This window comes from Schistocerca serialis, unplaced genomic scaffold (assembly GCF_023864345.2).
Source record: "Schistocerca serialis cubense isolate TAMUIC-IGC-003099 unplaced genomic scaffold, iqSchSeri2.2 HiC_scaffold_844, whole genome shotgun sequence".
Taxonomy (NCBI): Eukaryota; Metazoa; Arthropoda; class Insecta; order Orthoptera; family Acrididae; genus Schistocerca; species Schistocerca serialis.
In genome coordinates, this window is record NW_026048457.1 from 95597 (window position 1) to 121337 (window position 25741).

Here is a 25741-nt window from a genome sequence, read left to right on the forward strand (position 1 = left end):
GCAGTTGTGCACTGCTACAAAACAATGTGCCCTGACGTATTTCACAACATTTCTGTCGTTTCATACTGTTTTGTTATTTCCAGAGACTCTTTGGAAATCTTCCTTGGCACACTCTTCTATCCCTAATATCGTATCTTTTGTTTATTACAACAGATTTAAGTCATTGTGGAAACATCGTTGTCACATCTGAAAAAGAGGGCTGGCAGTGGTGGTGGCGACAAAAAAGCAAAATATGAAGACAGCCAGAGGTCCCAGGCAGTCACCGATCCGAATACTAACGTTGTTGCTTAACTTGGGTGATCGGACGAAAACGGTTCATTTTTTTTTTTTTTTTCATTTATTTAGTTAGTTTTCCGAATTTAGCGCTGCTACAAAACAGTAGGCTCTGACGCATTTCAAGAACACATCTGTCGATTCGTAGTGTTTCGTTATTTCCAACGAGTTCCTAGCACTATTCCTCGGCGCATTCTTGCTCAAACTGAGTTCATTACTGTAATTTCGTGTCTTATGTTTAGTGCAGTACTTTAAAGTGCTTGTGGAAGCATCTTTGTCACACCTGAAAGTTAGTATGAAAAAGAGGCCTGGCAGGTGTAGCGACGTAAAAATTAAAAAATTAGATAGAGCCAACAGCACCTTTTTTTTTTTTTTTGTAACGTATATAAACTTTTATTTACAAATTGTAACAATTACAAGTCTTTACATTAAATGGTGTACTTGATTATTGAACGGTGATATTAACTGTCAAGGTTTCTGTTCTGATTGTTCTTTTGATAGTTCTTGGTCGAGTTACAACACGTTTATTCACTGAGTGTCCTTCATGTAGATTTTCCTGTTTGATTTTTTTTTTTATGTCTTTTAATTCCAAAGCTTGCGTTATTTCTATATATATATATATTTTTTTTTTTTGAATTTACATGGAAAAAAAGGGAAAATTAAAAATTTGCTTCTATGCTATTTGAAATGCACCTATTTTTGCATGTTTGCTATATGTACCCAGAGGCGAAAAAGGGGATTATAAACCAGAAACATCTATGTGATTAAATTTGTGAATGCCGGGGATTATTAGTCGCAGAGAGGCATGCTACGATTGGCACATGATGGGCCGAGATTTACAACAAAACAAAAAGCAAAAAGGAACAACAAACAAACAAATAAAAAACAAAAAAAACAATGAAACAAAAAAAAACAAGTCAATAAGCAAAAAAACTGAAAACATAAGAGAAAGGAAAAGCGTACCTTGAGTGGCGAGAGAGAGAGAGAGAGAGAGAGAGAGAGTGAGTGAGAGAACACATTAATTACATGCAATACACTGTATGACATTTTGTTGTTTTCTTGGGGCACTTTGTAACCTTTTCACTAAATTTATCTCTGACCATTTCCTTGCCTGCTTTTATGTGGCAATTGGACACTGTATCACTACAATTGGCACACGTCACTCACTTTTGCACTGCTTCACATATAAACTTTCACTATGTGCACATTTCGTAAAAAACGCTTTCCGCGCTGCACCATTCTTGCCGTCGGGGCTTTGGAGGGATCGGTGGGCGAAGTCCTCAGCGACTGGGGTGTGGGTGTTGTGGGAGGGCGTCGGTCACGTCGTGTTGAAGGCGTCTCGGAAGGCGGCGTCCAGCGGGACCTGCAGGAAGTTCTGGAAGGTCTCTCGGTACTTGGAGCGTTGTTTGGCCCTCCTGTGTTCCTCCCACAGGTCCGTGAGGAACTGCGCCTTGTCGGTCTGCCGTTTCGTGACGATGGCGTGTGCCGTCATGGCGATGATCCACATTGTGGCCAGGCGTTTTGCTTTGGGGAAAGGCTTCGCGTCCGGGACAGTGACAGCTGAGACATGTATCGCCCTCTCGTCGGTTCTGTTGATGTGGGCGATCATTCTTCTCGCTGTCGCCCATATTTCCCCGCTCTCTCTGCAGCCAAAACGATGCTCGATGGTGTCGGTCTGGTTGCAGAGCTCGCAGTTTGGGGATTCCCGCATTTTTATGCGTGCCAGTTTTTCGTTTGTCGGCACTGTTTTGTGGATGATTTTATACCACGTGTCCCTGGCGTGCTCAGGAAGTGTCCGTTCCGAGACATTCTTCCAGACCTGTGGCCAGTCATGGTCTGGAAAACTCGTCTCTATTTTGGACTTTCTTGCCTTCCCCCTCAGAGCGCTGTAGATGTTCCTCGCCGTTCTTTGCTGTGGGTTGGCAACGACCGCGGTGATGTAGCTCTTGTCGATTGCCATCTGTTTTATGTGCCGCAACTTGAATGGTATGTGCGTGGTGTCTACAGGAGCCTCTTCAGATTCAGGTTTATATTGGTTTATCAGGCTGGACGTTATACTGTTGTTGTTCTGGTTTGCCATTTTCATCGCACGGTGTAGAAGCAGTGCCGCGCATTTCGTCTTAACGTCAGTCAGACCAAGTCCGCCTTCGTCCCTTGACAGGAAACACGTCGCCTGGGAGACCTTGAAGATTTCCCGCCTCCACAGCAAGTAGTACGCCGCACTTCCTATCGCTCGCGCAATTTCCGTCGGAGCACATAGTATTTGCGCCATGTACCACGCTTTCGACAGGATTGTTTCGTTTACTAACTGCACTCTTTGGCTCAGCGTCAGGTTCCGGTTCGCGTGTATCCTCACGAGCCCTCTCGTTGTGTTCAAGACGCTGCGCCAGTTTTGTGCTGCCATTTTCAGAGGGCACTGCTGTAGTTCCACTCCGAGTGCCCTATGGTTGTTTGTCACTCGGTACCACTGTCTCGCTGGTCGCAGTCTGCCGTTGCCTATTGGTAGTAGCACTGTCTTCCTCGGATTCGTTTTGGCACCTGAAGCCTTTTCGAAGGATTCCATGATACCCGGTGTTCCCAGGCGGTCACCCATCCAAGTACTAACCGGGCCCGATGTTGCTTAACTTCGGTGATCGGACGAGAACCGGTGTATTCAACATGGTATGGCCGTTGGCGTCCTTATAATGTAGCCGCACTGCAGAAGAAGCGTTCGTCCCTTCTCCCAACACACGAAATCGCCGTTTTCCGTGGCACATTTGACGCAAAGCACGTCCTTCCACCGCCACGTGGGTGACACGCACAACACAGCTGCTCGTTGCACCGCCTGTCATTCGTTTGGTGCGTGCGGCCTCCGACACTCGCGGGAGACGCATCCCGACTTTGCTCGACTGCCGCTCGCTGCCGCTCGGGTCGCGCTCCATATGACCGCACAAGCACGACAAACATCTGCGAGATGGGCGCGGGCCGAACCGGCGTGTCCGAGACGCCGCGTGCGGCCGTTCGGAGCTACTAGAGCAGCGCTGTGCCGTGCCATGGAAAGGCGCGAAAACAAGGACACAAGACACAGGAGGTTCGACAAAGCATCCATCTCTTCTAGCGGCGAAAGATAAATTGTTGTTTTCAAATTTGCAGTTGTGCACTGCTACAAAACAATGTGCCCTGACGTATTTCACAACATTTCTGTCGTTTCATACTGTTTTGTTATTTCCAGAGACTCTTTGGAAATCTTCCTTGGCACACTCTTCTATCCCTAATATCGTATCTTTTGTTTATTACAACAGATTTAAGTCATTGTGGAAACATCGTTGTCACATCTGAAAAAGAGGGCTGGCAGTGGTGGTGGCGACAAAAAAGCAAAATATGAAGACAGCCAGAGGTCCCAGGCAGTCACCGATCCGAATACTAACGTTGTTGCTTAACTTGGGTGATCGGACGAAAACGGTTCATTTTTTTTTTTTTTCATTTATTTAGTTAGTTTTCCGAATTTAGCGCTGCTACAAAACAGTAGGCTCTGACGCATTTCAAGAACACATCTGTCGATTCGTAGTGTTTCGTTATTTCCAACGAGTTCCTAGCACTATTCCTCGGCGCATTCTTGCTCAAACTGAGTTCATTACTGTAATTTCGTGTCTTATGTTTAGTGCAGTACTTTAAAGTGCTTGTGGAAGCATCTTTGTCACACCTGAAAGTTAGTATGAAAAAGAGGCCTGGCAGGTGTAGCGACGTAAAAATTAAAAAATTAGATAGAGCCAACAGCACCTTTTTTTTTTTTTTTGTAACGTATATAAACTTTTATTTACAAATTGTAACAATTACAAGTCTTTACATTAAATGGTGTACTTGATTATTGAACGGTGATATTAACTGTCAAGGTTTCTGTTCTGATTGTTCTTTTGATAGTTCTTGGTCGAGTTACAACACGTTTATTCACTGAGTGTCCTTCATGTAGATTTTCCTGTTTGATTTTTTTTTTTATGTCTTTTAATTCCAAAGCTTGCGTTATTTCTATATATATATATTTTTTTTTTTTTTGAATTTACATGGAAAAAAAGGGAAAATTAAAAATTTGCTTCTATGCTATTTGAAATGCACCTATTTTGGCATGTTTGCTATATGTACCCAGAGGCGAAAAAGGGGATTATAAACCAGAAACATCTATGTGATTAAATTTGTGAATGCCGGGGATTATTAGTCGCAGAGAGGCATGCTACGATTGGCACATGATGGGCCGAGATTTACAACAAAACAAAAAGCAAAAAGGAACAACAAACAAACAAATAAAAAACAAAAAAAACAATGAAACAAAAAAAAACAAGTCAATAAGCAAAAAAACTGAAAACATAAGAGAAAGGAAAAGCGTACCTTGAGTGGCGAGAGAGAGAGAGAGAGAGAGAGAGAGAGTGAGTGAGAGAACACATTAATTACATGCAATACACTGTATGACATTTTGTTGTTTTCTTGGGGCACTTTGTAACCTTTTCACTAAATTTATCTCTGACCATTTCCTTGCCTGCTTTTATGTGGCAATTGGACACTGTATCACTACAATTGGCACACGTCACTCACTTTTGCACTGCTTCACATATAAACTTTCACTATGTGCACATTTCGTAAAAAACGCTTTCCGCGCTGCACCATTCTTGCCGTCGGGGCTTTGGAGGGATCGGTGGGCGAAGTCCTCAGCGACTGGGGTGTGGGTGTTGTGGGAGGGCGTCGGTCACGTCGTGTTGAAGGCGTCTCGGAAGGCGGCGTCCAGCGGGACCTGCAGGAAGTTCTGGAAGGTCTCTCGGTACTTGGAGCGTTGTTTGGCCCTCCTGTGTTCCTCCCACAGGTCCGTGAGGAACTGCGCCTTGTCGGTCTGCCGTTTCGTGACGATGGCGTGTGCCGTCATGGCGATGATCCACATTGTGGCCAGGCGTTTTGCTTTGGGGAAAGGCTTCGCGTCCGGGACAGTGACAGCTGAGACATGTATCGCCCTCTCGTCGGTTCTGTTGATGTGGGCGATCATTCTTCTCGCTGTCGCCCATATTTCCCCGCTCTCTCTGCAGCCAAAACGATGCTCGATGGTGTCGGTCTGGTTGCAGAGCTCGCAGTTTGGGGATTCCCGCATTTTTATGCGTGCCAGTTTTTCGTTTGTCGGCACTGTTTTGTGGATGATTTTATACCACGTGTCCCTGGCGTGCTCAGGAAGTGTCCGTTCCGAGACATTCTTCCAGACCTGTGGCCAGTCATGGTCTGGAAAACTCGTCTCTATTTTGGACTTTCTTGCCTTCCCCCTCAGAGCGCTGTAGATGTTCCTCGCCGTTCTTTGCTGTGGGTTGGCAACGACCGCGGTGATGTAGCTCTTGTCGATTGCCATCTGTTTTATGTGCCGCAACTTGAATGGTATGTGCGTGGTGTCTACAGGAGCCTCTTCAGATTCAGGTTTATATTGGTTTATCAGGCTGGACGTTATACTGTTGTTGTTCTGGTTTGCCATTTTCATCGCACGGTGTAGAAGCAGTGCCGCGCATTTCGTCTTAACGTCAGTCAGACCAAGTCCGCCTTCGTCCCTTGACAGGAAACACGTCGCCTGGGAGACCTTGAAGATTTCCCGCCTCCACAGCAAGTAGTACGCCGCACTTCCTATCGCTCGCGCAATTTCCGTCGGAGCACATAGTATTTGCGCCATGTACCACGCTTTCGACAGGATTGTTTCGTTTACTAACTGCACTCTTTGGCTCAGCGTCAGGTTCCGGTTCGCGTGTATCCTCACGAGCCCTCTCGTTGTGTTCAAGACGCTGCGCCAGTTTTGTGCTGCCATTTTCAGAGGGCACTGCTGTAGTTCCACTCCGAGTGCCCTATGGTTGTTTGTCACTCGGTACCACTGTCTCGCTGGTCGCAGTCTGCCGTTGCCTATTGGTAGTAGCACTGTCTTCCTCGGATTCGTTTTGGCACCTGAAGCCTTTTCGAAGGATTCCATGATACCCGGTGTTCCCAGGCGGTCACCCATCCAAGTACTAACCGGGCCCGATGTTGCTTAACTTCGGTGATCGGACGAGAACCGGTGTATTCAACATGGTATGGCCGTTGGCGTCCTTATAATGTAGCCGCACTGCAGAAGAAGCGTTCGTCCCTTCTCCCAACACACGAAATCGCCGTTTTCCGTGGCACATTTGACGCAAAGCACGTCCTTCCACCGCCACGTGGGTGACACGCACAACACAGCTGCTCGTTGCACCGCCTGTCATTCGTTTGGTGCGTGCGGCCTCCGACACTCGCGGGAGACGCACCTTGTTCTTGTTGTCCGGCGCAGGGCCGGGCGTCGGGGGGGACTGCGCGGGGTGTGGCAGTGTCCTGCTGGACCGGCGGAGGCTTTCTCACCTGGCTGACACGCGCCGCGCTTCCAGATATTTGCGTAATTTGCGCGTTGCATCCTCGCCTGTCGTGTCCCCTCCCCTTCCCTTCCCTTCCCTTCCCTTCCGTCCCGACTTGTCCCGACTTTGCTCGACTGCCGCTCGCTGCCGCTCGGGTCGCGCTCCATATGACCGCACAAGCACGACAAACATCTGCGAGATGGGCGCGGGCCGAACCGGCGTGTCCGAGACGCCGCGTGCGGCCGTTCGGAGCTACTAGAGCAGCGCTGTGCCGTGCCATGGAAAGGCGCGAAAACAAGGACACAAGACACAGGAGGTTCGACAAAGCATCCATCTCTTCTAGCGGCGAAAGATAAATTGTTGTTTTCAAATTTGCAGTTGTGCACTGCTACAAAACAATGTGCCCTGACGTATTTCACAACATTTCTGTCGTTTCATACTGTTTTGTTATTTCCAGAGACTCTTTGGAAATCTTCCTTGGCACACTCTTCTATCCCTAATATCGTATCTTTTGTTTATTACAACAGATTTAAGTCATTGTGGAAACATCGTTGTCACATCTGAAAAAGAGGGCTGGCAGTGGTGGTGGCGACAAAAAAGCAAAATATGAAGACAGCCAGAGGTCCCAGGCAGTCACCGATCCGAATACTAACGTTGTTGCTTAACTTGGGTGATCGGACGAAAACGGTTCATTTTTTTTTTTTTTTCATTTATTTAGTTAGTTTTCCGAATTTAGCGCTGCTACAAAACAGTAGGCTCTGACGCATTTCAAGAACACATCTGTCGATTCGTAGTGTTTCGTTATTTCCAACGAGTTCCTAGCACTATTCCTCGGCGCATTCTTGCTCAAACTGAGTTCATTACTGTAATTTCGTGTCTTATGTTTAGTGCAGTACTTTAAAGTGCTTGTGGAAGCATCTTTGTCACACCTGAAAGTTAGTATGAAAAAGAGGCCTGGCAGGTGTAGCGACGTAAAAATTAAAAAATTAGATAGAGCCAACAGCACCTTTTTTTTTTTTTTTGTAACGTATATAAACTTTTATTTACAAATTGTAACAATTACAAGTCTTTACATTAAATGGTGTACTTGATTATTGAACGGTGATATTAACTGTCAAGGTTTCTGTTCTGATTGTTCTTTTGATAGTTCTTGGTCGAGTTACAACACGTTTATTCACTGAGTGTCCTTCATGTAGATTTTCCTGTTTGATTTTTTTTTTTTATGTCTTTTAATTCCAAAGCTTGCGTTATTTCTATATATATATATTTTTTTTTTGAATTTACATGGAAAAAAAGGGAAAATTAAAAATTTGCTTCTATGCTATTTGAAATGCACCTATTTTTGCATGTTTGCTATATGTACCCAGAGGCGAAAAAGGGGATTATAAACCAGAAACATCTATGTGATTAAATTTGTGAATGCCGGGGATTATTAGTCGCAGAGAGGCATGCTACGATTGGCACATGATGGGCCGAGATTTACAACAAAACAAAAAGCAAAAAGGAACAACAAACAAACAAATAAAAAACAAAAAAAACAATGAAACAAAAAAAAACAAGTCAATAAGCAAAAAAACTGAAAACATAAGAGAAAGGAAAAGCGTACCTTGAGTGGCGAGAGAGAGAGAGAGAGAGAGAGAGAGAGTGAGTGAGAGAACACATTAATTACATGCAATACACTGTATGACATTTTGTTGTTTTCTTGGGGCACTTTGTAACCTTTTCACTAAATTTATCTCTGACCATTTCCTTGCCTGCTTTTATGTGGCAATTGGACACTGTATCACTACAATTGGCACACGTCACTCACTTTTGCACTGCTTCACATATAAACTTTCACTATGTGCACATTTCGTAAAAAACGCTTTCCGCGCTGCACCATTCTTGCCGTCGGGGCTTTGGAGGGATCGGTGGGCGAAGTCCTCAGCGACTGGGGTGTGGGTGTTGTGGGAGGGCGTCGGTCACGTCGTGTTGAAGGCGTCTCGGAAGGCGGCGTCCAGCGGGACCTGCAGGAAGTTCTGGAAGGTCTCTCGGTACTTGGAGCGTTGTTTGGCCCTCCTGTGTTCCTCCCACAGGTCCGTGAGGAACTGCGCCTTGTCGGTCTGCCGTTTCGTGACGATGGCGTGTGCCGTCATGGCGATGATCCACATTGTGGCCAGGCGTTTTGCTTTGGGGAAAGGCTTCGCGTCCGGGACAGTGACAGCTGAGACATGTATCGCCCTCTCGTCGGTTCTGTTGATGTGGGCGATCATTCTTCTCGCTGTCGCCCATATTTCCCCGCTCTCTCTGCAGCCAAAACGATGCTCGATGGTGTCGGTCTGGTTGCAGAGCTCGCAGTTTGGGGATTCCCGCATTTTTATGCGTGCCAGTTTTTCGTTTGTCGGCACTGTTTTGTGGATGATTTTATACCACGTGTCCCTGGCGTGCTCAGGAAGTGTCCGTTCCGAGACATTCTTCCAGACCTGTGGCCAGTCATGGTCTGGAAAACTCGTCTCTATTTTGGACTTTCTTGCCTTCCCCCTCAGAGCGCTGTAGATGTTCCTCGCCGTTCTTTGCTGTGGGTTGGCAACGACCGCGGTGATGTAGCTCTTGTCGATTGCCATCTGTTTTATGTGCCGCAACTTGAATGGTATGTGCGTGGTGTCTACAGGAGCCTCTTCAGATTCAGGTTTATATTGGTTTATCAGGCTGGACGTTATACTGTTGTTGTTCTGGTTTGCCATTTTCATCGCACGGTGTAGAAGCAGTGCCGCGCATTTCGTCTTAACGTCAGTCAGACCAAGTCCGCCTTCGTCCCTTGACAGGAAACACGTCGCCTGGGAGACCTTGAAGATTTCCCGCCTCCACAGCAAGTAGTACGCCGCACTTCCTATCGCTCGCGCAATTTCCGTCGGAGCACATAGTATTTGCGCCATGTACCACGCTTTCGACAGGATTGTTTCGTTTACTAACTGCACTCTTTGGCTCAGCGTCAGGTTCCGGTTCGCGTGTATCCTCACGAGCCCTCTCGTTGTGTTCAAGACGCTGCGCCAGTTTTGTGCTGCCATTTTCAGAGGGCACTGCTGTAGTTCCACTCCGAGTGCCCTATGGTTGTTTGTCACTCGGTACCACTGTCTCGCTGGTCGCAGTCTGCCGTTGCCTATTGGTAGTAGCACTGTCTTCCTCGGATTCGTTTTGGCACCTGAAGCCTTTTCGAAGGATTCCATGATACCCGGTGTTCCCAGGCGGTCACCCATCCAAGTACTAACCGGGCCCGATGTTGCTTAACTTCGGTGATCGGACGAGAACCGGTGTATTCAACATGGTATGGCCGTTGGCGTCCTTATAATGTAGCCGCACTGCAGAAGAAGCGTTCGTCCCTTCTCCCAACACACGAAATCGCCGTTTTCCGTGGCACATTTGACGCAAAGCACGTCCTTCCACCGCCACGTGGGTGACACGCACAACACAGCTGCTCGTTGCACCGCCTGTCATTCGTTTGGTGCGTGCGGCCTCCGACACTCGCGGGAGACGCACCTTGTTCTTGTTGTCCGGCGCAGGGCCGGGCGTCGGGGGGGACTGCGCGGGGTGTGGCAGTGTCCTGCTGGACCGGCGGAGGCTTTCTCACCTGGCTGACACGCGCCGCGCTTCCAGATATTTGCGTAATTTGCGCGTTGCATCCTCGCCTGTCGTGTCCCCTCCCCTTCCCTTCCCTTCCCTTCCCTTCCGTCCCGACTTGTCCCGACTTCCCTTCCCTTCCGTCCCGACTTGTCCCGACTTTGCTCGACTGCCGCTCGCTGCCGCTCGGGTCGCGCTCCATATGACCGCACAAGCACGACAAACATCTGCGAGATGGGCGCGGGCCGAACCGGCGTGTCCGAGACGCCGCGTGCGGCCGTTCGGAGCTACTAGAGCAGCGCTGTGCCGTGCCATGGAAAGGCGCGAAAACAAGGACACAAGACACAGGAGGTTCGACAAAGCATCCATCTCTTCTAGCGGCGAAAGATAAATTGTTGTTTTCAAATTTGCAGTTGTGCACTGCTACAAAACAATGTGCCCTGACGTATTTCACAACATTTCTGTCGTTTCATACTGTTTTGTTATTTCCAGAGACTCTTTGGAAATCTTCCTTGGCACACTCTTCTATCCCTAATATCGTATCTTTTGTTTATTACAACAGATTTAAGTCATTGTGGAAACATCGTTGTCACATCTGAAAAAGAGGGCTGGCAGTGGTGGTGGCGACAAAAAAGCAAAATATGAAGACAGCCAGAGGTCCCAGGCAGTCACCGATCCGAATACTAACGTTGTTGCTTAACTTGGGTGATCGGACGAAAACGGTTCATTTTTTTTTTTTTTTCATTTATTTAGTTAGTTTTCCGAATTTAGCGCTGCTACAAAACAGTAGGCTCTGACGCATTTCAAGAACACATCTGTCGATTCGTAGTGTTTCGTTATTTCCAACGAGTTCCTAGCACTATTCCTCGGCGCATTCTTGCTCAAACTGAGTTCATTACTGTAATTTCGTGTCTTATGTTTAGTGCAGTACTTTAAAGTGCTTGTGGAAGCATCTTTGTCACACCTGAAAGTTAGTATGAAAAAGAGGCCTGGCAGGTGTAGCGACGTAAAAATTAAAAAATTAGATAGAGCCAACAGCACCTTTTTTTTTTTTTTTGTAACGTATATAAACTTTTATTTACAAATTGTAACAATTACAAGTCTTTACATTAAATGGTGTACTTGATTATTGAACGGTGATATTAACTGTCAAGGTTTCTGTTCTGATTGTTCTTTTGATAGTTCTTGGTCGAGTTACAACACGTTTATTCACTGAGTGTCCTTCATGTAGATTTTCCTGTTTGATTTTTTTTTTTTATGTCTTTTAATTCCAAAGCTTGCGTTATTTCTATATATATATATTTTTTTTTTTGAATTTACATGGAAAAAAAGGGAAAATTAAAAATTTGCTTCTATGCTATTTGAAATGCACCTATTTTTGCATGTTTGCTATATGTACCCAGAGGCGAAAAAGGGGATTATAAACCAGAAACATCTATGTGATTAAATTTGTGAATGCCGGGGATTATTAGTCGCAGAGAGGCATGCTACGATTGGCACATGATGGGCCGAGATTTACAACAAAACAAAAAGCAAAAAGGAACAACAAACAAACAAATAAAAAACAAAAAAAACAATGAAACAAAAAAAAACAAGTCAATAAGCAAAAAAACTGAAAACATAAGAGAAAGGAAAAGCGTACCTTGAGTGGCGAGAGAGAGAGAGAGAGAGAGAGAGAGAGTGAGTGAGAGAACACATTAATTACATGCAATACACTGTATGACATTTTGTTGTTTTCTTGGGGCACTTTGTAACCTTTTCACTAAATTTATCTCTGACCATTTCCTTGCCTGCTTTTATGTGGCAATTGGACACTGTATCACTACAATTGGCACACGTCACTCACTTTTGCACTGCTTCACATATAAACTTTCACTATGTGCACATTTCGTAAAAAACGCTTTCCGCGCTGCACCATTCTTGCCGTCGGGGCTTTGGAGGGATCGGTGGGCGAAGTCCTCAGCGACTGGGGTGTGGGTGTTGTGGGAGGGCGTCGGTCACGTCGTGTTGAAGGCGTCTCGGAAGGCGGCGTCCAGCGGGACCTGCAGGAAGTTCTGGAAGGTCTCTCGGTACTTGGAGCGTTGTTTGGCCCTCCTGTGTTCCTCCCACAGGTCCGTGAGGAACTGCGCCTTGTCGGTCTGCCGTTTCGTGACGATGGCGTGTGCCGTCATGGCGATGATCCACATTGTGGCCAGGCGTTTTGCTTTGGGGAAAGGCTTCGCGTCCGGGACAGTGACAGCTGAGACATGTATCGCCCTCTCGTCGGTTCTGTTGATGTGGGCGATCATTCTTCTCGCTGTCGCCCATATTTCCCCGCTCTCTCTGCAGCCAAAACGATGCTCGATGGTGTCGGTCTGGTTGCAGAGCTCGCAGTTTGGGGATTCCCGCATTTTTATGCGTGCCAGTTTTTCGTTTGTCGGCACTGTTTTGTGGATGATTTTATACCACGTGTCCCTGGCGTGCTCAGGAAGTGTCCGTTCCGAGACATTCTTCCAGACCTGTGGCCAGTCATGGTCTGGAAAACTCGTCTCTATTTTGGACTTTCTTGCCTTCCCCCTCAGAGCGCTGTAGATGTTCCTCGCCGTTCTTTGCTGTGGGTTGGCAACGACCGCGGTGATGTAGCTCTTGTCGATTGCCATCTGTTTTATGTGCCGCAACTTGAATGGTATGTGCGTGGTGTCTACAGGAGCCTCTTCAGATTCAGGTTTATATTGGTTTATCAGGCTGGACGTTATACTGTTGTTGTTCTGGTTTGCCATTTTCATCGCACGGTGTAGAAGCAGTGCCGCGCATTTCGTCTTAACGTCAGTCAGACCAAGTCCGCCTTCGTCCCTTGACAGGAAACACGTCGCCTGGGAGACCTTGAAGATTTCCCGCCTCCACAGCAAGTAGTACGCCGCACTTCCTATCGCTCGCGCAATTTCCGTCGGAGCACATAGTATTTGCGCCATGTACCACCCTTTCGACAGGATTGTTTCGTTTACTAACTGCACTCTTTGGCTCAGCGTCAGGTTCCGGTTCGCGTGTATCCTCACGAGCCCTCTCGTTGTGTTCAAGACGCTGCGCCAGTTTTGTGCTGCCATTTTCAGAGGGCACTGCTGTAGTTCCACTCCGAGTGCCCTATGGTTGTTTGTCACTCGGTACCACTGTCTCGCTGGTCGCAGTCTGCCGTTGCCTATTGGTAGTAGCACTGTCTTCCTCGGATTCGTTTTGGCACCTGAAGCCTTTTCGAAGGATTCCATGATACCCGGTGTTCCCAGGCGGTCACCCATCCAAGTACTAACCGGGCCCGATGTTGCTTAACTTCGGTGATCGGACGAGAACCGGTGTATTCAACATGGTATGGCCGTTGGCGTCCTTATAATGTAGCCGCACTGCAGAAGAAGCGTTCGTCCCTTCTCCCAACACACGAAATCGCCGTTTTCCGTGGCACATTTGACGCAAAGCACGTCCTTCCACCGCCACGTGGGTGACACGCACAACACAGCTGCTCGTTGCACCGCCTGTCATTCGTTTGGTGCGTGCGGCCTCCGACACTCGCGGGAGACGCACCTTGTTCTTGTTGTCCGGCGCAGGGCCGGGCGTCGGGGGGGACTGCGCGGGGTGTGGCAGTGTCCTGCTGGACCGGCGGAGGCTTTCTCACCTGGCTGACACGCGCCGCGCTTCCAGATATTTGCGTAATTTGCGCGTTGCATCCTCGCCTGTCGTGTCCCCTCCCCTTCCCTTCCCTTCCCTTCCCTTCCGTCCCGACTTGTCCCGACTTCCCTTCCCTTCCGTCCCGACTTGTCCCGACTTTGCTCGACTGCCGCTCGCTGCCGCTCGGGTCGCGCTCCATATGACCGCACAAGCACGACAAACATCTGCGAGATGGGCGCGGGCCGAACCGGCGTGTCCGAGACGCCGCGTGCGGCCGTTCGGAGCTACTAGAGCAGCGCTGTGCCGTGCCATGGAAAGGCGCGAAAACAAGGACACAAGACACAGGAGGTTCGACAAAGCATCCATCTCTTCTAGCGGCGAAAGATAAATTGTTGTTTTCAAATTTGCAGTTGTGCACTGCTACAAAACAATGTGCCCTGACGTATTTCACAACATTTCTGTCGTTTCATACTGTTTTGTTATTTCCAGAGACTCTTTGGAAATCTTCCTTGGCACACTCTTCTATCCCTAATATCGTATCTTTTGTTTATTACAACAGATTTAAGTCATTGTGGAAACATCGTTGTCACATCTGAAAAAGAGGGCTGGCAGTGGTGGTGGCGACAAAAAAGCAAAATATGAAGACAGCCAGAGGTCCCAGGCAGTCACCGATCCGAATACTAACGTTGTTGCTTAACTTGGGTGATCGGACGAAAACGGTTCATTTTTTTTTTTTTTTCATTTATTTAGTTAGTTTTCCGAATTTAGCGCTGCTACAAAACAGTAGGCTCTGACGCATTTCAAGAACACATCTGTCGATTCGTAGTGTTTCGTTATTTCCAACGAGTTCCTAGCACTATTCCTCGGCGCATTCTTGCTCAAACTGAGTTCATTACTGTAATTTCGTGTCTTATGTTTAGTGCAGTACTTTAAAGTGCTTGTGGAAGCATCTTTGTCACACCTGAAAGTTAGTATGAAAAAGAGGCCTGGCAGGTGTAGCGACGTAAAAATTAAAAAATTAGATAGAGCCAACAGCACCTTTTTTTTTTTTTTGTAACGTATATAAACTTTTATTTACAAATTGTAACAATTACAAGTCTTTACATTAAATGGTGTACTTGATTATTGAACGGTGATATTAACTGTCAAGGTTTCTGTTCTGATTGTTCTTTTGATAGTTCTTGGTCGAGTTACAACACGTTTATTCACTGAGTGTCCTTCATGTAGATTTTCCTGTTTGATTTTTTTTTTTTTATGTCTTTTAATTCCAAAGCTTGCGTTATTTCTATATATATATATTTTTTTTTTTGAATTTACATGGAAAAAAAGGGAAAATTAAAAATTTGCTTCTATGCTATTTGAAATGCACCTATTTTTGCATGTTTGCTATATGTACCCAGAGGCGAAAAAGGGGATTATAAACCAGAAACATCTATGTGATTAAATTTGTGAATGCCGGGGATTATTAGTCGCAGAGAGGCATGCTACGATTGGCACATGATGGGCCGAGATTTACAACAAAACAAAAAGCAAAAAGGAACAACAAACAAACAAATAAAAAACAAAAAAAACAATGAAACAAAAAAAAACAAGTCAATAAGCAAAAAAACTGAAAACATAAGAGAAAGGAAAAGCGTACCTTGAGTGGCGAGAGAGAGAGAGAGAGAGAGAGAGAGAGTGAGTGAGAGAACACATTAATTACATGCAATACACTGTATGACATTTTGTTGTTTTCTTGGGGCACTTTGTAACCTTTTCACTAAATTTATCTCTGACCATTTCCTTGCCTGCTTTTATGTGGCAATTGGACACTGTATCACTACAATTGGCACACGTCACTCACTTTTGCACTGCTTCACATATAAACTTTCACTATGTGCACATTTCGTAAAAAACGCTTTCCGCGCTGCACCATTCTTGCCGTCGGGGCTTTGGAGGGATCGGTGGGCGAAGTCCTCAGCGACTGGGGTGTGGGTGTTGTGGGAGGGCGTCGGTCACGTCGTGTTGAAGGCGTCTCGGAAGGCGGCGTCCAGCGGGACCTGCAGGAAGTTCTGGAAGGTCTCTCGGTACTTGGAGCGTTGTTTGGCCCTCCTGTGTTCCTCCCACAGGTCCGTGAGGAACTGCGCCTTGTCGGTCTGCCGTTTCGTGACGATGGCGTGTGCCGTCATGGCGATGATCCACATTGTGGCCAGGCGTTTTGCTTTGGGGAAAGGCTTCGCGTCCGGGACAGTGACAGCTGAGACATGTATCGCCCTCTCGTCGGTTCTGTTGATGTGGGCGATCATTCTTCTCGCTGTCGCCCATATTTCCCCGCTCTCTCTGCAGCCAAAACGATGCTCGATGGTGTCGGTCTGGTTGCAGAGCTCGCAGTTTGGGGATTCCCGCATTTTTATGCGTGCCAGTTTTTCGTTTGTCGGCACTGTTTTGTGGATGATTTTATACCACGTGTCCCTGGCGTGCTCAGGAAGTGTCCGTTCCGAGACATTCTTCCAGACCTGTGGCCAGTCATGGTCTGGAAAACTCGTCTCTATTTTGGACTTTCTTGCCTTCCCCCTCAGAGCGCTGTAGATGTTCCTCGCCGTTCTTTGCTGTGGGTTGGCAACGACCGCGGTGATGTAGCTCTTGTCGATTGCCATCTGTTTTATGTGCCGCAACTTGAATGGTATGTGCGTGGTGTCTACAGGAGCCTCTTCAGATTCAGGTTTATATTGGTTTATCAGGCTGGACGTTATACTGTTGTTGTTCTGGTTTGCCATTTTCATCGCACGGTGTAGAAGCAGTGCCGCGCATTTCGTCTTAACGTCAGTCAGACCAAGTCCGCCTTCGTCCCTTGACAGGAAACACGTCGCCTGGGAGACCTTGAAGATTTCCCGCCTCCACAGCAAGTAGTACGCCGCACTTCCTATCGCTCGCGCAATTTCCGTCGGAGCACATAGTATTTGCGCCATGTACCACGCTTTCGACAGGATTGTTTCGTTTACTAACTGCACTCTTTGGCTCAGCGTCAGGTTCCGGTTCGCGTGTATCCTCACGAGCCCTCTCGTTGTGTTCAAGACGCTGCGCCAGTTTTGTGCTGCCATTTTCAGAGGGCACTGCTGTAGTTCCACTCCGAGTGCCCTATGGTTGTTTGTCACTCGGTACCACTGTCTCGCTGGTCGCAGTCTGCCGTTGCCTATTGGTAGTAGCACTGTCTTCCTCGGATTCGTTTTGGCACCTGAAGCCTTTTCGAAGGATTCCATGATACCCGGTGTTCCCAGGCGGTCACCCATCCAAGTACTAACCGGGCCCGATGTTGCTTAACTTCGGTGATCGGACGAGAACCGGTGTATTCAACATGGTATGGCCGTTGGCGTCCTTATAATGTAGCCGCACTGCAGAAGAAGCGTTCGTCCCTTCTCCCAACACACGAAATCGCCGTTTTCCGTGGCACATTTGACGCAAAGCACGTCCTTCCACCGCCACGTGGGTGACACGCACAACACAGCTGCTCGTTGCACCGCCTGTCATTCGTTTGGTGCGTGCGGCCTCCGACACTCGCGGGAGACGCACCTTGTTCTTGTTGTCCGGCGCAGGGCCGGGCGTCGGGGGGGACTGCGCGGGGTGTGGCAGTGTCCTGCTGGACCGGCGGAGGCTTTCTCACCTGGCTGACACGCGCCGCGCTTCCAGATATTTGCGTAATTTGCGCGTTGCATCCTCGCCTGTCGTGTCCCCTCCCCTTCCCTTCCCTTCCCTTCCCTTCCGTCCCGACTTGTCCCGACTTCCCTTCCCTTCCGTCCCGACTTGTCCCGACTTTGCTCGACTGCCGCTCGCTGCCGCTCGGGTCGCGCTCCATATGACCGCACAAGCACGACAAACATCTGCGAGATGGGCGCGGGCCGAACCGGCGTGTCCGAGACGCCGCGTGCGGCCGTTCGGAGCTACTAGAGCAGCGCTGTGCCGTGCCATGGAAAGGCGCGAAAACAAGGACACAAGACACAGGAGGTTCGACAAAGCATCCATCTCTTCTAGCGGCGAAAGATAAATTGTTGTTTTCAAATTTGCAGTTGTGCACTGCTACAAAACAATGTGCCCTGACGTATTTCACAACATTTCTGTCGTTTCATACTGTTTTGTTATTTCCAGAGACTCTTTGGAAATCTTCCTTGGCACACTCTTCTATCCCTAATATCGTATCTTTTGTTTATTACAACAGATTTAAGTCATTGTGGAAACATCGTTGTCACATCTGAAAAAGAGGGCTGGCAGTGGTGGTGGCGACAAAAAAGCAAAATATGAAGACAGCCAGAGGTCCCAGGCAGTCACCGATCCGAATACTAACGTTGTTGCTTAACTTGGGTGATCGGACGAAAACGGTTCATTTTTTTTTTTTTTTCATTTATTTAGTTAGTTTTCCGAATTTAGCGCTGCTACAAAACAGTAGGCTCTGACGCATTTCAAGAACACATCTGTCGATTCGTAGTGTTTCGTTATTTCCAACGAGTTCCTAGCACTATTCCTCGGCGCATTCTTGCTCAAACTGAGTTCATTACTGTAATTTCGTGTCTTATGTTTAGTGCAGTACTTTAAAGTGCTTGTGGAAGCATCTTTGTCACACCTGAAAGTTAGTATGAAAAAGAGGCCTGGCAGGTGTAGCGACGTAAAAATTAAAAAATTAGATAGAGCCAACAGCACCTTTTTTTTTTTTTTGTAACGTATATAAACTTTTATTTACAAATTGTAACAATTACAAGTCTTTACATTAAATGGTGTACTTGATTATTGAACGGTGATATTAACTGTCAAGGTTTCTGTTCTGATTGTTCTTTTGATAGTTCTTGGTCGAGTTACAACACGTTTATTCACTGAGTGTCCTTCATGTAGATTTTCCTGTTTGATTTTTTTTTTTTTATGTCTTTTAATTCCAAAGCTTGCGTTATTTCTATATATATATATTTTTTTTTTTGAATTTACATGGAAAAAAAGGGAAAATTAAAAATTTGCTTCTATGCTATTTGAAATGCACCTATTTTTGCATGTTTGCTATATGTACCCAGAGGCGAAAAAGGGGATTATAAACCAGAAACATCTATGTGATTAAATTTGTGAATGCCGGGGATTATTAGTCGCAGAGAGGCATGCTACGATTGGCACATGATGGGCCGAGATTTACAACAAAACAAAAAGCAAAAAGGAACAACAAACAAACAAATAAAAAACAAAAAAAACAATGAAACAAAAAAAAACAAGTCAATAAGCAAAAAAACTGAAAACATAAGAGAAAGGAAAAGCGTACCTTGAGTGGCGAGAGAGAGAGAGAGAGAGAGAGAGAGAGTGAGTGAGAGAACACATTAATTACATGCAATACACTGTATGACATTTTGTTGTTTTCTTGGGGCACTTTGTAACCTTTTCACTAAATTTATCTCTGACCATTTCCTTGCCTGCTTTTATGTGGCAATTGGACACTGTATCACTACAATTGGCACACGTCACTCACTTTTGCACTGCTTCACATATAAACTTTCACTATGTGCACATTTCGTAAAAAACGCTTTCCGCGCTGCACCATTCTTGCCGTCGGGGCTTTGGAGGGATCGGTGGGCGAAGTCCTCAGCGACTGGGGTGTGGGTGTTGTGGGAGGGCGTCGGTCACGTCGTGTTGAAGGCGTCTCGGAAGGCGGCGTCCAGCGGGACCTGCAGGAAGTTCTGGAAGGTCTCTCGGTACTTGGAGCGTTGTTTGGCCCTCCTGTGTTCCTCCCACAGGTCCGTGAGGAACTGCGCCTTGTCGGTCTGCCGTTTCGTGACGATGGCGTGTGCCGTCATGGCGATGATCCACATTGTGGCCAGGCGTTTTGCTTTGGGGAAAGGCTTCGCGTCCGGGACAGTGACAGCTGAGACATGTATCGCCCTCTCGTCGGTTCTGTTGATGTGGGCGATCATTCTTCTCGCTGTCGCCCATATTTCCCCGCTCTCTCTGCAGCCAAAACGATGCTCGATGGTGTCGGTCTGGTTGCAGAGCTCGCAGTTTGGGGATTCCCGCATTTTTATGCGTGCCAGTTTTTCGTTTGTCGGCACTGTTTTGTGGATGATTTTATACCACGTGTCCCTGGCGTGCTCAGGAAGTGTCCGTTCCGAGACATTCTTCCAGACCTGTGGCCAGTCATGGTCTGGAAAACTCGTCTCTATTTTGGACTTTCTTGCCTTCCCCCTCAGAGCGCTGTAGATGTTCCTCGCCGTTCTTTGCTGTGGGTTGGCAACGACCGCGGTGATGTAGCTCTTGTCGATTGCCATCTGTTTTATGTGCCGCAACTTGAATGGTATGTGCGTGGTGTCTACAGGAGCCTCTTCAGATTCAGGTTTATATTGGTTTATCAGGCTGGACGTTATACTGTTGTTGTTCTGGTTTGCCATTTTCATCGCACGGTGTAGAAGCAGTGCCGCGCATTTCGTCTTAACGTCAGTCAGACCAAGTCCGCCTTCGTCCCTTGACAGGAAACACGTCGCCTGGGAGACCTTGAAGATTTCCCGCCTCCACAGCAAGTAGTACGCCGCACTTCCTATCGCTCGCGCAATTTCCGTCGGAGCACATAGTATTTGCGCCATGTACCACGCTTTCGACAGGATTGTTTCGTTTACTAACTGCACTCTTTGGCTCAGCGTCAGGTTCCGGTTCGCGTGTATCCTCACGAGCCCTCTCGTTGTGTTCAAGACGCTGCGCCAGTTTTGTGCTGCCATTTTCAGAGGGCACTGCTGTAGTTCCACTCCGAGTGCCCTATGGTTGTTTGTCACTCGGTACCACTGTCTCGCTGGTCGCAGTCTGCCGTTGCCTATTGGTAGTAGCACTGTCTTCCTCGGATTCGTTTTGGCACCTGAAGCCTTTTCGAAGGATTCCATGATACCCGGTGTTCCCAGGCGGTCACCCATCCAAGTACTAACCGGGCCCGATGTTGCTTAACTTCGGTGATCGGACGAGAACCGGTGTATTCAACATGGTATGGCCGTTGGCGTCCTTATAATGTAGCCGCACTGCAGAAGAAGCGTTCGTCCCTTCTCCCAACACACGAAATCGCCGTTTTCCGTGGCACATTTGACGCAAAGCACGTCCTTCCACCGCCACGTGGGTGACACGCACAACACAGCTGCTCGTTGCACCGCCTGTCATTCGTTTGGTGCGTGCGGCCTCCGACACTCGCGGGAGACGCACCTTGTTCTTGTTGTCCGGCGCAGGGCCGGGCGTCGGGGGGGACTGCGCGGGGTGTGGCAGTGTCCTGCTGGACCGGCGGAGGCTTTCTCACCTGGCTGACACGCGCCGCGCTTCCAGATATTTGCGTAATTTGCGCGTTGCATCCTCGCCTGTCGTGTCCCCTCCCCTTCCCTTCCCTTCCCTTCCCTTCCGTCCCGACTTGTCCCGACTTCCCTTCCCTTCCGTCCCGACTTGTCCCGACTTTGCTCGACTGCCGCTCGCTGCCGCTCGGGTCGCGCTCCATATGACCGCACAAGCACGACAAACATCTGCGAGATGGGCGCGGGCCGAACCGGCGTGTCCGAGACGCCGCGTGCGGCCGTTCGGAGCTACTAGAGCAGCGCTGTGCCGTGCCATGGAAAGGCGCGAAAACAAGGACACAAGACACAGGAGGTTCGACAAAGCATCCATCTCTTCTAGCGGCGAAAGATAAATTGTTGTTTTCAAATTTGCAGTTGTGCACTGCTACAAAACAATGTGCCCTGACGTATTTCACAACATTTCTGTCGTTTCATACTGTTTTGTTATTTCCAGAGACTCTTTGGAAATCTTCCTTGGCACACTCTTCTATCCCTAATATCGTATCTTTTGTTTATTACAACAGATTTAAGTCATTGTGGAAACATCGTTGTCACATCTGAAAAAGAGGGCTGGCAGTGGTGGTGGCGACAAAAAAGCAAAATATGAAGACAGCCAGAGGTCCCAGGCAGTCACCGATCCGAATACTAACGTTGTTGCTTAACTTGGGTGATCGGACGAAAACGGTTCATTTTTTTTTTTTTTCATTTATTTAGTTAGTTTTCCGAATTTAGCGCTGCTACAAAACAGTAGGCTCTGACGCATTTCAAGAACACATCTGTCGATTCGTAGTGTTTCGTTATTTCCAACGAGTTCCTAGCACTATTCCTCGGCGCATTCTTGCTCAAACTGAGTTCATTACTGTAATTTCGTGTCTTATGTTTAGTGCAGTACTTTAAAGTGCTTGTGGAAGCATCTTTGTCACACCTGAAAGTTAGTATGAAAAAGAGGCCTAGCAGGTGTAGCGACGTAAAAATTAAAAAATTAGATAGAGCCAACAGCACCTTTTTTTTTTTTTTTGTAACGTATATAAACTTTTATTTACAAATTGTAACAATTACAAGTCTTTACATTAAATGGTGTACTTGATTATTGAACGGTGATATTAACTGTCAAGGTTTCTGTTCTGATTGTTCTTTTGATAGTTCTTGGTCGAGTTACAACACGTTTATTCACTGAGTGTCCTTCATGTAGATTTTCCTGTTTGATTTTTTTTTTTTTTATGTCTTTTAATTCCAAAGCTTGCGTTATTTCTATATATATATATTTTTTTTTTTTGAATTTACATGGAAAAAAAGGGAAAATTAAAAATTTGCTTCTATGCTATTTGAAATGCACCTATTTTTGCATGTTTGCTATATGTACCCAGAGGCGAAAAAGGGGATTATAAACCAGAAACATCTATGTGATTAAATTTGTGAATGCCGGGGATTATTAGTCGCAGAGAGGCATGCTACGATTGGCACATGATGGGCCGAGATTTACAACAAAACAAAAAGCAAAAAGGAACAACAAACAAACAAATAAAAAACAAAAAAAACAATGAAACAAAAAAAAACAAGTCAATAAGCAAAAAAACTGAAAACATAAGAGAAAGGAAAAGCGTACCTTGAGTGGCGAGAGAGAGAGAGAGAGAGAGAGAGAGAGAGAGTGAGAGAACACATTAATTACATGCAATACACTGTATGACATTTTGTTGTTTTCTTGGGGCACTTTGTAACCTTTTCACTAAATTTATCTCTGACCATTTCCTTGCCTGCTTTTATGTGGCAATTGGACACTGTATCACTACAATTGGCACACGTCACTCACTTTTGCACTGCTTCACATATAAACTTTCACTATGTGCACATTTCGTAAAAAACGCTTTCCGCGCTGCACCATTCTTGCCGTCGGGGCTTTGGAGGGATCGGTGGGCGAAGTCCTCAGCGACTGGGGTGTGGGTGTTGTGGGAGGGCGTCGGTCACGTCGTGTTGAAGGCGTCTCGGAAGGCGGCGTCCAGCGGGACCTGCAGGAAGTTCTGGAAGGTCTCTCGGTACTTGGAGCGTTGTTTGGCCCTCCTGTGTTCCTCCCACAGGTCCGTGAGGAACTGCGCCTTGTCGGTCTGCCGTTTCGTGACGATGGCGTGTGCCGTCATGGCGATGATCCACATTGTGGCCAGGCGTTTTGCTTTGGGGAAAGGCTTCGCGTCCGGGACAGTGACAGCTGAGACATGTATCGCCCTCTCGTCGGTTCTGTTGATGTGGGCGATCATTCTTCTCGCTGTCGCCCATATTTCCCCGCTCTCTCTGCAGCCAAAACGATGCTCGATGGTGTCGGTCTGGTTGCAGAGCTCGCAGTTTGGGGATTCCCGCATTTTTATGCGTGCCAGTTTTTCGTTTGTCGGCACTGTTTTGTGGATGATTTTATACCACGTGTCCCTGGCGTGCTCAGGAAGTGTCCGTTCCGAGACATTCTTCCAGACCTGTGGCCAGTCATGGTCTGGAAAACTCGTCTCTATTTTGGACTTTCTTGCCTTCCCCCTCAGAGCGCTGTAGATGTTCCTCGCCGTTCTTTGCTGTGGGTTGGCAACGACCGCGGTGATGTAGCTCTTGTCGATTGCCATCTGTTTTATGTGCCGCAACTTGAATGGTATGTGCGTGGTGTCTACAGGAGCCTCTTCAGATTCAGGTTTATATTGGTTTATCAGGCTGGACGTTATACTGTTGTTGTTCTGGTTTGCCATTTTCATCGCACGGTGTAGAAGCAGTGCCGCGCATTTCGTCTTAACGTCAGTCAGACCAAGTCCGCCTTCGTCCCTTGACAGGAAACACGTCGCCTGGGAGACCTTGAAGATTTCCCGCCTCCACAGCAAGTAGTACGCCGCACTTCCTATCGCTCGCGCAATTTCCGTCGGAGCACATAGTATTTGCGCCATGTACCACGCTTTCGACAGGATTGTTTCGTTTACTAACTGCACTCTTTGGCTCAGCGTCAGGTTCCGGTTCGCGTGTATCCTCACGAGCCCTCTCGTTGTGTTCAAGACGCTGCGCCAGTTTTGTGCTGCCATTTTCAGAGGGCACTGCTGTAGTTCCACTCCGAGTGCCCTATGGTTGTTTGTCACTCGGTACCACTGTCTCGCTGGTCGCAGTCTGCCGTTGCCTATTGGTAGTAGCACTGTCTTCCTCGGATTCGTTTTGGCACCTGAAGCCTTTTCGAAGGATTCCATGATACCCGGTGTTCCCAGGCGGTCACCCATCCAAGTACTAACCGGGCCCGATGTTGCTTAACTTCGGTGATCGGACGAGAACCGGTGTATTCAACATGGTATGGCCGTTGGCGTCCTTATAATGTAGCCGCACTGCAGAAGAAGCGTTCGTCCCTTCTCCCAACACACGAAATCGCCGTTTTCCGTGGCACATTTGACGCAAAGCACGTCCTTCCACCGCCACGTGGGTGACACGCACAACACAGCTGCTCGTTGCACCGCCTGTCATTCGTTTGGTGCGTGCGGCCTCCGACACTCGCGGGAGACGCACCTTGTTCTTGTTGTCCGGCGCAGGGCCGGGCGTCGGGGGGGACTGCGCGGGGTGTGGCAGTGTCCTGCTGGACCGGCGGAGGCTTTCTCACCTGGCTGACACGCGCCGCGCTTCCAGATATTTGCGTAATTTGCGCGTTGCATCCTCGCCTGTCGTGTCCCCTCCCCTTCCCTTCCCTTCCCTTCCCTTCCGTCCCGACTTGTCCCGACTTCCCTTCCCTTCCGTCCCGACTTGTCCCGACTTTGCTCGACTGCCGCTCGCTGCCGCTCGGGTCGCGCTCCATATGACCGCACAAGCACGACAAACATCTGCGAGATGGGCGCGGGCCGAACCGGCGTGTCCGAGACGCCGCGTGCGGCCGTTCGGAGCTACTAGAGCAGCGCTGTGCCGTGCCATGGAAAGGCGCGAAAACAAGGACACAAGACACAGGAGGTTCGACAAAGCATCCATCTCTTCTAGCGGCGAAAGATAAATTGTTGTTTTCAAATTTGCAGTTGTGCACTGCTACAAAACAATGTGCCCTGACGTATTTCACAACATTTCTGTCGTTTCATACTGTTTTGTTATTTCCAGAGACTCTTTGGAAATCTTCCTTGGCACACTCTTCTATCCCTAATATCGTATCTTTTGTTTATTACAACAGATTTAAGTCATTGTGGAAACATCGTTGTCACATCTGAAAAAGAGGGCTGGCAGTGGTGGTGGCGACAAAAAAGCAAAATATGAAGACAGCCAGAGGTCCCAGGCAGTCACCGATCCGAATACTAACGTTGTTGCTTAACTTGGGTGATCGGACGAAAACGGTTCATTTTTTTTTTTTTTTCATTTATTTAGTTAGTTTTCCGAATTTAGCGCTGCTACAAAACAGTAGGCTCTGACGCATTTCAAGAACACATCTGTCGATTCGTAGTGTTTCGTTATTTCCAACGAGTTCCTAGCACTATTCCTCGGCGCATTCTTGCTCAAACTGAGTTCATTACTGTAATTTCGTGTCTTATGTTTAGTGCAGTACTTTAAAGTGCTTGTGGAAGCATCTTTGTCACACCTGAAAGTTAGTATGAA

General features: G+C 47.6%; 7 non-coding genes across 7 annotated transcripts; all 7 read right to left on the bottom strand.

Annotated features, from left to right (window-relative positions):
- Positions 1-2829: 2829 nt before the first annotated feature.
- Positions 2830-2948, bottom strand: LOC126452290 (5S ribosomal RNA). The gene has a single exon (XR_007584598.1). It is a non-coding gene; the product is annotated as a 5S ribosomal RNA (ribosomal RNA).
- Positions 2949-6228: 3280 nt separating this feature from the next.
- Positions 6229-6347, bottom strand: LOC126452292 (5S ribosomal RNA). Its single transcript, XR_007584599.1, has one exon. It is a non-coding gene; the product is annotated as a 5S ribosomal RNA (ribosomal RNA).
- Positions 6348-9828: 3481 nt separating this feature from the next.
- On the bottom strand, positions 9829-9947 carry LOC126452294 (5S ribosomal RNA). The gene has a single exon (XR_007584601.1). It is a non-coding gene; the product is annotated as a 5S ribosomal RNA (ribosomal RNA).
- Positions 9948-13461: 3514 nt separating this feature from the next.
- Positions 13462-13580, bottom strand: LOC126452295 (5S ribosomal RNA). The gene has a single exon (XR_007584602.1). It is a non-coding gene; the product is annotated as a 5S ribosomal RNA (ribosomal RNA).
- Positions 13581-17094: 3514 nt separating this feature from the next.
- LOC126452296 (5S ribosomal RNA) lies at positions 17095-17213 on the bottom strand. The gene has a single exon (XR_007584603.1). It is a non-coding gene; the product is annotated as a 5S ribosomal RNA (ribosomal RNA).
- Positions 17214-20727: 3514 nt separating this feature from the next.
- On the bottom strand, positions 20728-20846 carry LOC126452297 (5S ribosomal RNA). Its single transcript, XR_007584604.1, has one exon. It is a non-coding gene; the product is annotated as a 5S ribosomal RNA (ribosomal RNA).
- Positions 20847-24362: 3516 nt separating this feature from the next.
- Positions 24363-24481, bottom strand: LOC126452298 (5S ribosomal RNA). Its single transcript, XR_007584605.1, has one exon. It is a non-coding gene; the product is annotated as a 5S ribosomal RNA (ribosomal RNA).
- Positions 24482-25741: the final 1260 nt, after the last annotated feature.